The following is a 14,774-nucleotide window of genomic DNA, read 5'->3' as shown; positions in this document are numbered from 1 at the left end:
ACTGGAAGTGCAGCATGGTTGAAGTGATGTCACTTCCTCTCCCGTGGTTGGTGTGGCCATCTTGGATTCCAAAAGCGATGGCCTTATGCTGTTTTTTCCTCCTCCTTGCTTTGGCTTGCTTCCTCTGCTCTATTTAAGGTCAGCCTGGCTTTAGCATTACAGTACTGTCTTTCTGAGTGGTCACTGCACCATGTTTACTCACACTGCTGCTACCACAGACCCATCATCTTTTTTCCAGCTACCCATGTGCAATCTGGTGAGTTAGGCATGCACCTTGTTGTTTATTCTTTACAGCGCTATAATCTTTTGTTGTGTGACAGGAGTACTTACATGCAGTGTATTAAGAGCAATAACTCTGAGACACAGCCCATTGGACTTATACTGCAGTCTTAAAGGGGTATTCCCATCAGGGCATTTACATTTAATTAAATTCATTTGCTATATGTAAACATTTCTTCAATTGGATGTTAATTAAAAAAAGGTTCCTGTGTGAAGATAATTTCTCATAAATGTAGCCATTGTCACGGGCGCCCCCGCTATCCATACCACGGATCGCGGGTGCACCCGTGCCTCCGTTGCGGGCACCCCCGCGATCCATATCGCGGATCGCGGGTGCACCCGTGCCTCCCTCCGCTGCCCTGGTCCCGCTCCGGTGCACTCACCTCTCCTGGCTCCCGCTCCCGTCCGGACTAGGTCTCGCGCGCGGCCCCGCTCCCTAGGGCGCGCGCGCGGCACTGTCTCAAGATTTAAAGGGCCAGCGCACAGGTGATTAGTATTGGTCATTTCCTGTTTTGTATATAACCCTTTGTTTCCCATCATTCCCTGCCGGATCTTTGTGCCTCTTAGCCTTAGAGAAAGCTTCCTAGCGAGTATTGCTGTGTTCCTGCGTATTCCTGTATTCCTGCGTATTCCTGTATTCCTGCGTTCCAGTGTATTCCTGTGTGTTCCCGTTCCTGAGTCCTGTGTTGCCGTGTTACCTGTGTTCCTCCCTGTTGCTGTGTGCCTGTGTTCCCGTTCCCACCTGCCTGGACCTCCGGTTGCTGACCCCGGACTTGAACCTGACGTTGCATCTCTGCCGCCTGCCCTGACCCTGTGCCTGGACCCAACTATGAGTTCGTCATCCGCTAAGGTACCTCGACCTCGGCTGCCACCGTGGGCTAGTCACACCTGGGAACGACCTAGTGGTATCCTGCCGCAGCAAGTCCAACCCGCTTTGCGGCGGGCTCTGGTGAAAACCAGGTGCCGCTAGGCTCCGGTTCCGGGTGTTGGCTAGTTACATCTCCCGCGGTGGTCCAGAGGATCCACTGATCCTAACTGTAAGATCAGGCCATGGATCCCGCCGAGGCTCCTTCTCCCAGTCAGCCTGATCTCGCCACCATCGTGATCCACCAGTCCCGGCAGATTGCAGCACAGCGGAATCAGCTAGAGCAAGTCACCGCCATGCTCCAACAACTACTTGCTACCCAACATCAGCAACAGTCTCCTGAAGCGGCCGCTGCGACCCCTGCTACCCCGGCATATCTTCCTGCTGCTGAACCCAGGCTACGCCTCTCTTTGCCCGGCAAGTATGATGGAGATCCAAAGATGTGCAGGGGCTTCATAACCCAGTGCTCCTTGCACATAGAACTCATGCCGTCGCAATTTTCCACAGAGCGGTCCAAGGTGGCATTTGTCCTCAGCCTTCTTTCCGGGAAAGCCCTGGCCTGGGCTACTCCGCTTTGGGACAGAGATGACCCGGTTGTGTCTAGCCTCACTGCGTTTCTGTCGGAGTTCCGGTCTGTCTTCGAGGAACCAGCACGAGCCTCCTCTGCGGAGTCTGCATTGTTGAACTTGCGTCAGGGCAACTCATCGGTGGGAGAGTACGCAGTTCAATTCCGCACCCTGGCTTCTGAACTTGCGTGGAACGATGCAGCCCTCATTGCTACATTTAAGAAAGGGCTCTCTGCGCAGGTCAAGGACACACTGGCAGCTCGGGATCTTCCATCTACTCTGAGTGACCTCATCACCTTGGCCACTCGAATTAATGTTCGGTTTAAGGAGCGAGCTGAGGAACTACGCTCCGAGTATCCCCAAGGCCGTGTTAGACGCATTCCTCGCCTGGCGCCAGTCTTCCAAAGGCCGCTCCAGAGCCCGCCTGAATCTTCTGCTGAGGAACCCATGCAGGTTGACCGAACCCGGCTCACTCTACAAGAGCGTTCAAGACGCCGACTGGAGAACCTCTGTCTGTACTGCGCCAGCCCAGAGCATTTCATCGGTTCCTGTCCTGTCCGTCCTCAACGTCCGGGAAACGCCAGCACCTAGGCTTCTTGGGAGAAGCGTCCCTAGGTGTAAGTACAGCTTCTCCACGTCTGACTCTTCCCGTGCTCCTCAGCGTTGGCACCGGTACCCAGATCCAGGTTACTGCCTTCCTGGACTCGGGCTCTACAGCGAACTTCGTGGATGCAGCCTTGGTCTCTCGGCATCACTTCCCGGTGGTTCGTCTCGAGAAGCCATTGTCTATTGCCTCAGTCAATGGTCAGATTCTCTCCGTACCCATCTGGTTTCGCACGGAGCCCCTGCTTCTGCAAGTTGGTGCCCTACATAAAGAGAGACTTTCTTTTCTTGTGCTGCCCCAGAGCACATCTGCTCTACTGCTGGGTCTCTCCTGGTTGCAGCTTCATGCCCCTGTACTGGACTGGTCCTCCGGTCATATCCTCCGTTGGGGACCGAACTGTGCTTCACGTTGTATGCAGATTCCCCGTCCGCTACCTGTGAGGACTTCGACTCTGGCTCCCAAGTCTCTGGAGGGTCTGCCAGCTTGTTATCGGGACTTTTCGGATGTTTTCTCCAAGAAGCAGGCGGAGATTCTACCACCACATCGTCCCTATGATTGCCCTGTGGATCTTCTTCCTGGCGCCACTCCTCCCAGAGGTCGTGTCTATCCTCTTTCTGTACCTGAGTCTCTAGCCATGTCCGACTACATCAAGGAGAATCTGCAGAGGGGTTTTATACGCAAGTCCTCCTCTCCGGCTGGCGCAGGTTTCTTCTTCGTTACCAAGAAGGACGGCTCCCTACGTCCCTGTATAGACTATCGTGGGCTGAATAAGATCATGGTAAAAAACTGTTACCCCCTACCGTTGATTACAGAACTCTTTGATCGCCTACGTGGTTCCAAGGTGTTCTCCAAGCTGGACCTCCGTGGTGCTTACAATCTCATCCGGATCCGCAAAGGTGATGAGTGGAAGACGGCGTTTAACACCCGTGACGGGCACTTTGAGTATCTAGTGATGCCCTTTGGACTGTGTAATGCCCCTGCTGTTTTTCAGGAGTTTGTGAACGACATTTTTCGGGACCTTCTTTATACTTGTGTCGTGGTCTACCTCGATGACATCTTGGTGTACTCTCCAGACCTTGAGTCCCACCAGGCACACGTACGACAAGTTCTAGGTCGACTTCGTGCCAATCACCTCTATGCCAAGTTAGAAAAATGCCTGTTTCACCAGCACTGCCTTCCCTTCCTCGGTTACATAATTTCCGACAGAGACCTCCAGATGGACCCTGCGAAGCTGTCTGCAGTTCTTCAGTGGCCACGTCCAGAGGGTCTCCGAGCCATACAGAGGTTCATGGAGTTTGCGAACTATTACCGTCAGTTTATTCCCCATTTCTCCACTCTGGTGTCCCCCATCGTGGCGCTCACCAAGAAGGGTGCCAATCCACGTGCCTGGTCTCCAGCTGCTGAAACGGCCTTCTCCAAGTTAAAGTCTGCTTTCTCCTCGGCTCCCGTACTCTCTAGGCCAGATACGGACAAACCCTTTCTTCTGGAGGTGGACGCTTCCTCCATAGGAGCTGGAGCGGTGCTCACTCAGAAAGGGCCCAAGGGCCGAACTTTGACTTGCGGTTTCTTTTCCAAGACTTTTTCCCCAGCTGAGAGAAATTATTCCATTGGAGACAGAGAACTATTAGCCATCAAACTTGCTCTTGAAGAATGGCGGTATCTTCTGGAGGGAGCTCTCCATCCTGTTTGTGTGTACACTGACCACAAGAATCTTCTGTACCTCCAGACAGCCCAGCGCCTGAATCCCAGGCAAGCCCGGTGGTCTTTGTTCTTCTCCCGCTTTGACTTGCTGATTCATTTTCGTCCGGCAGACAAGAATGTGAAGGCTGATGCTCTGTCCCGTTCGTCAGATGTTGTTGGAGATGAACCAGTTCCTCGGCACATAATTTCTCCTGATCAGCTTGTTGTTGCAGCTCCGGTGGACCTTCGGCAGCTGCCTCCTGGCAAGACGTATGTTAGACCTGCTCTCAGGAAGAGGATTCTGTCTTGGGGACATTCTTCTCGTCTGGCTGGGCACCCTGGGGTGCAACGCTCCTTGGCCCTCATCTCCCGCTATTACAGGTGGCCAGACCTGGTCAAAGATGTTCGGGAGTTTGTGGGATCCTGCTCCTCCTGTGCCCGCAATAAAGCCTCTCGTCTCAAACCGGCTGGACTGTTACTCCCATTGCCGATACCCAGTCGCCCGTGGTCTCACGTGGCAATGGACTTTGTTACTGATCTGCCTGTCTCCTCGGGCAATACTGTCATCTGGGTGGTGACGGACCGGTTTTCCAAAATGTCCCATTTTGTTCCCCTTCCAGGTCTTCCGTCTTCACCACAGCTTGCCAGTTTGTTCTTCAAACATATCTTCCGTCTGCATGGCCTTCCGCTTCACATTGTGTCCGATCGAGGAGTCCAGTTTGTCTCTAAATTCTGGCGTTCTTTATGTAACCAACTGTAGGTCATCCTTGACTTTTCTTCTGCTTACCACCCTCAGTCGAATGGTCAAGTAGAGAGGGTGAACCAGACTTTGGGCTGCTACTTGCGCCACTTCGTCTCAGCCCGTCAAGACAATTGGACTGACCTTCTACCTTGGGCTGAGTTCTCTTACAATTCACTGGACTCGGGATCTACTGGTTCGGCTCCATTCTTCGTGGTCTATGGACGTATTCCTCGCCCACCTCTCCCGCTGTCTACTCCCTCTGTTGTCCCTGCGGTGGAGGATCTGGTGCAGGATCTCAAGGCTGTTTGGGACCAGACCCGCCAGTCCCTTCTACGAGCTTCAGACCGTACCAAGACCCAGGCTGATAAAAGACGTCGAGCTCCTCCTGTCTTCTCTCCTGGTGACAAAGTATGGCTATCCTCCAGATATGTCCGGCTTAAGATACCCAGCTATAAACTTGGGCCCCGGTTCCTTGGCCCCTTTGAGGTAATCAAGCGCATTAATCAAGTGGCATACAAGCTCCGCCTTCCTCCATCTATGCGCATCCCGAACTCCTTTCATGTATCCCTCCTGAAGCCAGTCGTCTTGAACCGCTTCACCCAGCAATCCCCTCTTCCGGCTCCTGAGGCTGATTCTCCAGATGTATATGAAGTCAAGGAGGTTCTGGACATGAAGTTCGTAAGGGGTAAGCGGTTCTTCCTTGTAGATTGGAAGGGGTTCGGGCCTGAGGAGAGATCCTGGGAGCCTGAAGAGAATATTTTTGATCGGACTCTCCTCCAGAGGTTTCTTGGGACCAAGAAGAAGAGGGGGAGGCCGAAGGGGGGGGGTACATACCACGGATCGCGGGTGCACCCGTGCCTCCATTGCGGGCACCCCCGCGATCCATATCGCGGATCGCGGGTGCACCCGTGTCTCTCTCCGCTGCCCTGGTCCCGTTCCGGTGCACTTACCTCTCCTGGCTCCCGCTCCCGTCCGGACTAGGACTTGAACCTGACGTTGCATCTCTGCCGCCTGCCCTGACCCTCTGCCTGGACCCGACTACGAGTTCGTCATCCGCTAAGGTACCTCGACCTCGGCTGCCACCGTGGGCTAGTCACACCTGGGAATGACCTAGTGGTATCCTGCCGCAGCAAGTCCAACCCGCTTTGCGGTGGGCTCTGGTGAAAACCAGGTGCCGCTAGGCTCCGGTTCCGGGTGTTGGCTAGTTACATCTCCCGCGGTGGTCCAGAGGATCCACTGATCCTAACAGCCATGTTGTCCCTTAGAAACCAGATAGCTTCCCCCGGTTACAACCACCTCACACTCTGGCAGCGGTGGCCAGACATGTGCTATAGAGTCCTACAGGACCACCAGGATTCAGCAATTATTACCACTGGACGGCTGTGCGACATGTAGAAACTCCCGAACATTTTATATACAATAACCTTTTGTTTCTTTGTGCACTCAATCCATCAGAGATGGCCGTATCCAAGGAAGCTATCTCGTTTCTAAGGGACAACATGGCTACATTTATGAGAAATTATCTTTACAAAGGAACATTTTTTTTATAACATCTAATTGAAGAAATGTTTACATATGGCAGATTAATGAAACTGAATGTGAATGCCCAGATGAGAATACCCATTTAAGTCTATTTCAGCTCTGTCATATATAGCACATTGTCATATATTACCATTGTACCGAGGAAACATGCTATCATGCTAATGTTATGTTACTGCAGATGTATGCTGTTATATTTCTCCCCTATAATGCCCACAATACTGATTTGTTATTTATTGTATGCATATTTCAGTTTCTGACCAAAACGTCAAATGAAACGAATGTTGATTGCCAATAAAGAATAACTATCACATGTTGGTGACTGAAGACCTGAGTTATTGTTGTTGATATTGAATAGAAACACAATATGGTAGGACGTAAAAAACTGTTTTGTTTGTTACTCAGGAAATTAATGGTTAACAAAAACATTAAATCATGCTATTAAATAGTGACCCGTGCACTCTGTTGAATGGTACACAATAGATCAACATTAGACGAGGCAAGGGCATCATAGATTTCATCAGTACAAGTGTTCATTTCTATTAATCAATATCTTTGACAATATCAATGGAGCATTTGTCACATTTGATTTTCTTACCTAGAAGGTTAATGGAGAGATATGTCATGCATTACATCAAATAGGTGACAGTGTACAGATGTAGGGATCATTACATGTGATAAAGAAGTAAAGTTGAAAAAGTTTTCTCTCTAGAGACGGCGAAGCAGAATCTTTTTTTCACAGTGTTTTGTGTTGGCATACTTCCTAATGTGTTCAGGTGGAGATTTGCTAGATGTAATGATAGATTTGTGTTAATGTCAGATCTCAAAAACTAGGCTATGCTTCAGTAGTTAATTTTAATGTAGCACCTGCTAATCTCGATAAACCAAAGTTAATTACCAATTCAAACAAAAGATTTTCAGTAGTCTTGCCAAACCTTAGATAAACCGTTAGAATGCATAGCAATAATACATTTACAAGTACACAAGGTGACAAAGGCATATTTCTGGGAGGAGAAAGAAAACATGGGAGGAAATAAGTTGGCAGTAAAATGATAAGAAGTTTTGGGACAGAACATGAAATTAAGAAAGTAATTAAAAAGAAAATTTTATAACTTTATATTTGTTAGCCATGTTTGAAAAGCTAATTTTCTCAGGTGTTACAGCAATATGTAGCTGTAGTTCGTATAAGTGATCTGTGATTTTTAGAGAATGGCCATAATAACAACAAATGGTGGGGTTTTGCCTCATCTGCTAATAAATCAAACAAGGCTCTCATTGCCATTCTCTAAAAATAGCACTACACATTGTGAACTTACACTCACCGGCCACTTTATTAGGTACACCATGCTAGTAACGGGTTGGACCCCCTTTTGCCTTCAGAACTGCCTCAATTCTTCGTGGCATAGATTCAACAAGGTGCTGGAAGCATTCCTCACAGATTTTGGTCCATATTGACATTGACTGGTGACTGTGGAGGCCATTTGAGTACAGTGAACTCATTGTCATGTTAAAGAAACCATTCTGAGATGATTCCAGCTTTATGACATGACGCATTATCCTGCTGAAAGTAGCCATCAGATGTTTTTCCACAATCCTCTACTGTCCAATTTTGATGAGCTTGTGCAAATTGTAGCCTCAGTTTCCTGTTCTTAGCTGAAAGAAGTGGCACTCGGTGTGGTCTTCTGCTGCTGTAGCCCATCTGCCTCAAAGTTCGACGTACTGTGCATTCAGAGATGCTCTTCTGACTACCTTGGTTGTAACGGGTGGCAATTTGAGTCACTGTTGCCTTTCTATCAGCTCGAACCAATCTGCCCATTCTCCTCTGACCTTTGGCATCAACAAGGCATTTCCGCCCACAGAACTGCCGCTCACTGGATGTTTTTTCCTTTTCGGACCATTCTCTGTAAACCCTAGAGATGGTTGTGCGTGAAAATCCCAGTAGATCAGCAGTTTCTGAAATACTCAGACCAGCCCTTCTGACACCAACAACCATGCCACGTTCAAAGGCACTCAAATCACCTTTCTTCCCTGCAGGAGATTATCTTGACCATGTCTACATGCCTAAATGCACTGAGTTGCCGCCATGTGATTGGCTGATTAGAAATTAAGTGTTAACGAGCAGTTGGACAGGTGTACCTAATAAAGTGGCCGGTGAGTGTATAAGGCCCTGCCTGATTGTATATGTGATACAAGGGATTCACTATTTTCCAGAAAATTGTGAAACAGTCAATGGGGCAGATTTATCATTAGGCAAAATCTCTTTGTGTTATTGGAGCTCTTTAGATGTCTTTTACACATCAGATTTATCATAGTGGCTTAGACAGCTTGCAAAATGTGGCACATGAAGAGTCCATGTCTAGTGTGGATATGTGTCACTTTTTAGTTAAAAAGTCGAAAAAAAAAGTCTTAAATTTGTTGCAACTAATTCCTATGTTTTTCCCAAAATTTGAAATTTTTCCATGAATCTATATAGCTCATCTGGATTAACTTTAATCTGAAATAAGTTGTCTTAAGTGAAACATGGAGTTGGTGCAAAACAGGTGCAAAAAAGGCACAAGCAACATTTTGAAGAAAATTCTGTAACTGCAATGATACATCCCCCAATGCTATTGCAGTAGTATTTGGTTTTCAGTTAAATGCAATATAGCAAGGCAGGAGTCCAACATACAAGACCAAAAAGATCAAAAGAAATCAAAGCAAGGTTTTCCTGTTCCAGGGTAAACATTTAGCTCACTACAGTATCCATGTCTTGTCATACCTTGGTCAGATCAGATTGGATTGTCCTGTTACTGTTGTCTCATAGAAGCACAATTATGTCTTTAATTAAATTAATTTTTACCAAAATGTCATTTTGCTAATAATTTGTGGTTCGAGCTTGCTCATTTTGGCTTGTGTTTCTAAGTGGCTTTTGAACATAAGTGGAGTTAAAACAAACATAGTTTGAAAAAGAGGAGTCCACAGAATTGTAAGTAAACATCATTTTATATCTCTTTATTTATACACTCCTCACAGTTTTGTAACTAGGATATGGCTAACAAGATTGGTGGAATGCTCCAGTGCACACTGTATACACTGCTGCAACACTGCTCCGACAGATGTGCCCATATTTTTCCCCTGGAAGCTCGTGTTAGAGATCTGGAGGAAGATATTGCACGGCTGCAAGCAATCGACAATCTTGAGAGCAGTATGCTACTCACTGAGCAAGCAATAAGTGGGGTAGAAGTGGAGGGTGGAGAGGTAAGCCAGCAGGGCAAGCTGGGTAGAAAGGGGTCCAAGAAAAGGAAAGCCAATTCCGACTCTGAACAGCCAAGCAAAATTGCAAAATTGTGCAATGATGTAAGGATGTCAGTGTCAGAAATGGCAGCCTTAGCGGATCCTGCTCTCCCTAACAGAGCAGACCAGCTAGTAGTAGGGTGGATGGGAGTGCAGGTAAGCCAAGGCAGCTAGTGCTTGTAGGGGACTCTATAATCAGAAAGACGTATAGAATAATTTGTCACCAAGACCGCCTCAACCAAATGGTTTTCTGTCTCCCTGGTGCCAGGGTTCGGCAAGTTGTGGAAAGGGTGGAAAAATTACTGGAAGGTTGTGGGGATGACCCAGCTGTCATGGTCCATGTTGGTACCAATGACAGAATAGATAGTAGGTGGAGGAGCCTGAAGAAAGTTTTAAAGAATTAGGTTCAAAGCTTAAGGGAAGACCTCCAAGGTAGTATTCTCCAGAATTCTACCTGTGCCATGCGCTACACAGCTTATTTACAAAAAAGGTCTAGTTGACCTCACTGAGGCCCATTAGTCAATTTAAAACATCACTTTTATTATTTACTTCTAAAATGATACATCTATTTATTCCATGTATTATGTGGACAAATTCTCTCTATACATTAAAACTGCATAGAGTTAAATGCACAGAGCAGACAGTGGGAGCTCAGGGAGTTAAATGCATGGCTCAGATCCTGGTGTAGAGCAGAGGGATTTGGTTTCCTAGAGCACTGGGCTGACTTTTCATTGGGGTACAAGCTGTTTTCTGCAGATAACTTGCACCTAAATGGAAGGGGGGCTTCTGTGCTGGGGGAGAAGATCCTAGCAGGGGTGGCAGAGTATTTAAACTAGAATCGGGGGAGGAGGAAACGGAAGGCACATAAGGGGTAGACAGGTCAGAGAGAGGAGAGGTTATGTTGGTGAAGAGGCCGGTGTATGGGGTACTAAGGCAGTGGATAAGGAGACACACAAGTTACAAAACAATAGTGCGGATATATGTGCCAGTAAAATTACTTTAAATCATATAAATAACTGTGGAAAATTAAAATGTATGTTCACAAATGCCAGAAGTATCAGAGGCAAAATGGGTGAGCTTGAGGCTCTGGTATTGAACAGTTAGATGTGATTGGTGTAGTGGAGACATGGCTCGATGTATCGCATGATTGGGGTGTTAATTAGAGATGGGCGAATCGATTCGAACAAAGTGGAATTCTATACAAATTTCACAGAAAATTCAATTTGTCACGAATCCGAAATTTATGCTGATTAGTGGGAACAAAGTTTTTTTCCCCCGCTTTTTTAGCTAAATGGCTGCAAGCAGAACGTGATACATGGGGCAGAGAACTCTGGGAAAGAGAAAGGAACACCCTTGATGATGATGTGATGTCACAGAGCCCTATAAAAACTGTCAGCTATTTGCAATCTCTGCATTTCACACTGCATGTGCTGTCTGTAGCGATTTCTGTTCGAATCCCAGGGTGTGTGTTTAGTGGGATCTGTATACCCCAAATAGCAGTTCTTTTTTGTTACTGAAGCCACTAGGAAGAAATCTGTTTCATATCCATACAGCTGCTATAGTGCTTTCTGCCCCTCTCCTAGGGTGTGAGTTTAGGGGGATCTGTATACCCCCAAATAGCAGTTATTTTTTGTTAGTGAAGCCACTAGGAAGAAATCTGTTTCATATCCACACAGCTGCTGTAGTGATTTTCTGCCCCTCTCCCAGGGTGTGCATTTAGGGGGATCTGTATACCCCAAAGAGCAGTTGACCAATTGAAAGTGGACACTGATGGATGAAATGAAGGGCAAAATGATCAGTGACGTCAAAGCAGAATTACGGCCGACATCTTCTGCAATCTTTTGGGGGTTTTCTACATGTATCCGCGTTTAACAGAACAGGTTCTGTCGTAATCTATGGAATTATGTAAAAGAATTATGTCAATGTAAAAAGAGTGCACTCTTTGATGCTATTGTGGGATCTTGGCCCTCAGCTCAGTCCTTTCAAGCTGGCACAGCCATTACATTGTCAGGCTGTGTTCCAGCTTCGCTTATTTGGTGAAGTTGGCCTTTGTAAGTGCACATGGAATTGAAGAGTGAAGCTATTCTAAGAGTGACAGCTGCCATGTGCATGTCATACTAAAACACAGCTTTATTTGAGGACCAAACCAAGCTCCCTATGCATATTTAATTGGATTTCAACAAATTCGCCCAACCCTAGTGTCAATATTTAAGGTTTTACACTCTTTTGGAAAGACAGGGTAAATAGGAGGGGAGGTGGTGTATGTATGTCAGAAGAGATTTAAAAGCAATTGTGAATGAGACAGTGGTCTCAGAAGGGTGTGAGGAGGCTAAAACTTTGTGGGTTGAAATTCAAAGGCAAGAGAGCTTTGAGAAAATTATTTTTGTTGTAATTTATAGACCCCCTATCATCTCTGAGTAAATAGAGGGTCACCTATATAAAAAGATGGAGAGGGGACAGTAGTGGTAATGGGAGACTTTAACTTTCCAAATATAAATTGGGGTCAGGGCTCTTCTTCATCTGTGAAGGGGAGACATTTTATCAACTTTCTGCAGGATAATTTTATGGTGCAGCTTGTAGAAGATCCCACAAGAGGTGATGCATTGTTGGACCTTGTGATTTCTAACAATGCGGAGATTGTCCAAAATGCCAGTGTCCGAGAAACCCTTGGGAACAGCGATCATAACATAATTATTTACCTCTAAAACTGTAAAAAGCAAAAACAGGTGGGAAAATCGAAAACTTTGAATTTTAAGAGGACTAATTTCCAGAAATACAGGGCTGCACTAGTGGATATAGACTGGGATCAAATAGTGTCATATGATAATACTAATGTTAAATGGGAGAAATTCAAATCTATCCTGGGTCATTATACTTCTAAATTTATTCCAATAGGTAATAAGTATAGACGGGCTAGATTACATACCGCTTGGCTTACAGCTACAGTTAATTAATGATAAAAAGAGGGCATTCAAAAAATATAAATCTGATGGGTCACCTGAGGCTTTCAATACTTCCAAAAAAAATTCCCAAAATCTACAAAAAGGAAATCAAATCAGCCAAAATACAAAATGAAAGACAGGTTGCTAAAGAACTCTAAGAATTTTTTTAAGTGAAGCAGTGAAGCAATATAAAAAAAAATGGATCAGAGCAGGTTGAATTATTATGAAAATGGGGCATCAGTGACTGGAGACCAAGTGAAGAAGTGATACTTCTGACATGGGTGGTGCCAATGCAGGTCATGCATCCTGTAATATACTAGACTGGGTGAATGTAGACAAAATCCAATCTAAGCTCAATAAAATCAATGTGTACAAGGCTCTTGGACCAGATGGGTTACACCCCAGAGTTTTTAAAGAACTCAGTTCTTTTATTGCAGTACCGCTGTCTAAAATCTTCAGGGATTCCCTAATGTCTGGTGTAGTGCTAAGTGACTGGTGCAAGGCAAATCTGGTGCCAATATATAAAAAGGGGTCTAGAACTTCACCAGGCAATTGCAGGCCTGAAAGCTTAACTTCCATTGTGGGGAAAATATTGGAAGGGTTAGTAAAAGACTATATACTGGAATATGTGACGTCACATGGTATAATAAGTGACAGCCAGCATGGGTTTACTAAGAATAGAAGTTGTCAGACTAACCTGATCTGCTTCTATGAAGAGGTGAGAAAGATGCCTGGATGGAGGAGCTGCTGTGGAGATTGTGTTCTAGATCTTTGCAAAGGCATTTGACACTGTCCCACATAGACGCCTGATGGGTAAAATCAGGTCTATTGGTTTGGCAGGAATCATTTGCAATTGGATTAAAAACTGTCTGAAGGATTTTATCCAGAGAGTTGTGGTCAATGATTCCTACTCAGAATGGTCACCAGTTATTTGTGGTGTAGTAGTGGCTTGGCCCACTACTATTTCATTTATTTATTAATGATATAGAGGTAGAAATTAATAGCACTGTGTCTATTTTTGCAGATGACACCAAGCTTTGTAGTGTAATACAGTCTATGAAGGATGTTCATAGGCTGCAGGGTGACTTAGACAAACTGAGTATTTGGTCATCCACTTGGCAAATGAGGTTCAATGTGGATAAGTGTACAGTACTGATAGTACTGGGCTAGCCCCTAGTACAGGGCTAATAATCCAAAGGCAAAATATGTCCTTGGGGGAGTAAATCAAGGAGAGTCCCTTGTTGAGAAGGACCTGGGGGTACTAAATAGAAAAAAGCTATGGTTCAGCTCACCTCCCTGGTTAGTGCAGTCCTGGTCTTAGCCGATACTCAGAAGTCACATAATCTGACGCGTTTCGGACCTTACATGGTCATTAGTCATAGCCTAAAACCATAGTGACATAATGCATGTTATATACAAAAAGGAAGTAAACTTCATTGGACGTAACTAAAGTGAGTACCACCGACATTGGTTTGCAATGCTTTATGGGATATTAGCCAAGATAAGAGTATGCACAAGTGCTCACATTTTAGACAAGAGTGCACCTAATGTGAATACATTCCAAGATACATATGTGCACAGAAACGTGAATGCAGACAAAACACACCTCATATAGACGATTTAATACAGATATGTAAGGCCATTCTCTTAGTGGGATATTAGCCAAAATAAGAGTATGCACAGATGTTCACATCTAGACAGAAACATACCTAATGTGAATGCATACCAAGATGCATATGTGCACAGAAACGTGCATATAGACAGAAAACACCTTATGTAAAAACATTGATGTAAATGTATGAGGTTTCAGGTGCTCAAATCTAAACAAAAGCACACCTGGTGTGAATACATACCAAGATGCATATGTGCACAGGATCATATATATACACAAAAAACACCTCATACACAAACTTTGGTACAGATATTCAAGGCCATTATTATATTGGGATATTAACCAAGATGAAAATATGCACAGGTGCTCACATCTAGAAACGCACCTAATGTAAAGACACATATGTGCACAGAAATGTGCAAGCAGACAAGAACACCATATATAAATACATTAGTACATTAGTAAATCCCTTCCTCATCTAATCCCTTCCCTTTCTTGGTTGAACTTAATGGAGATGTGTCTTTTTCAACCGTATAAACTATAAAAATTACTTATCTTCACAGATATTTACAGGTGATATTCTATATGTATGGGGTTTTCTTGCCTCTGCTCAGATGGAAAGAGAAAGGCTCTTCCGAGCAGCCAAGAGTATGGGTTAGTTGTAAAGTATAT

At 45.4% G+C, this 14,774-nt stretch overlaps 1 protein-coding gene across 1 annotated transcript in view; it reads right to left on the bottom strand.

Moving 5' to 3' along the window:
• Positions 1-13,864, bottom strand: part of MCHR2 (melanin concentrating hormone receptor 2) — a 245,449-nt gene extending 231,585 nt beyond the window's left edge. Inside the window, exon 1 of the mRNA XM_072141899.1 lies at positions 13,783-13,864. The gene's annotated coding sequence lies outside the window, so the exon portion shown is untranslated. The remainder of the gene's footprint in view (positions 1-13,782) is intronic.
• Positions 13,865-14,774: the final 910 nt, after the last annotated feature.

The sequence above is a fragment of the Engystomops pustulosus genome, chromosome 3 (assembly GCF_040894005.1).
Source record: "Engystomops pustulosus chromosome 3, aEngPut4.maternal, whole genome shotgun sequence".
In the NCBI taxonomy this organism is placed as follows: Eukaryota; Metazoa; Chordata; class Amphibia; order Anura; family Leptodactylidae; genus Engystomops; species Engystomops pustulosus.
This window is presented reverse-complemented; position numbering and strand designations above follow the sequence as displayed.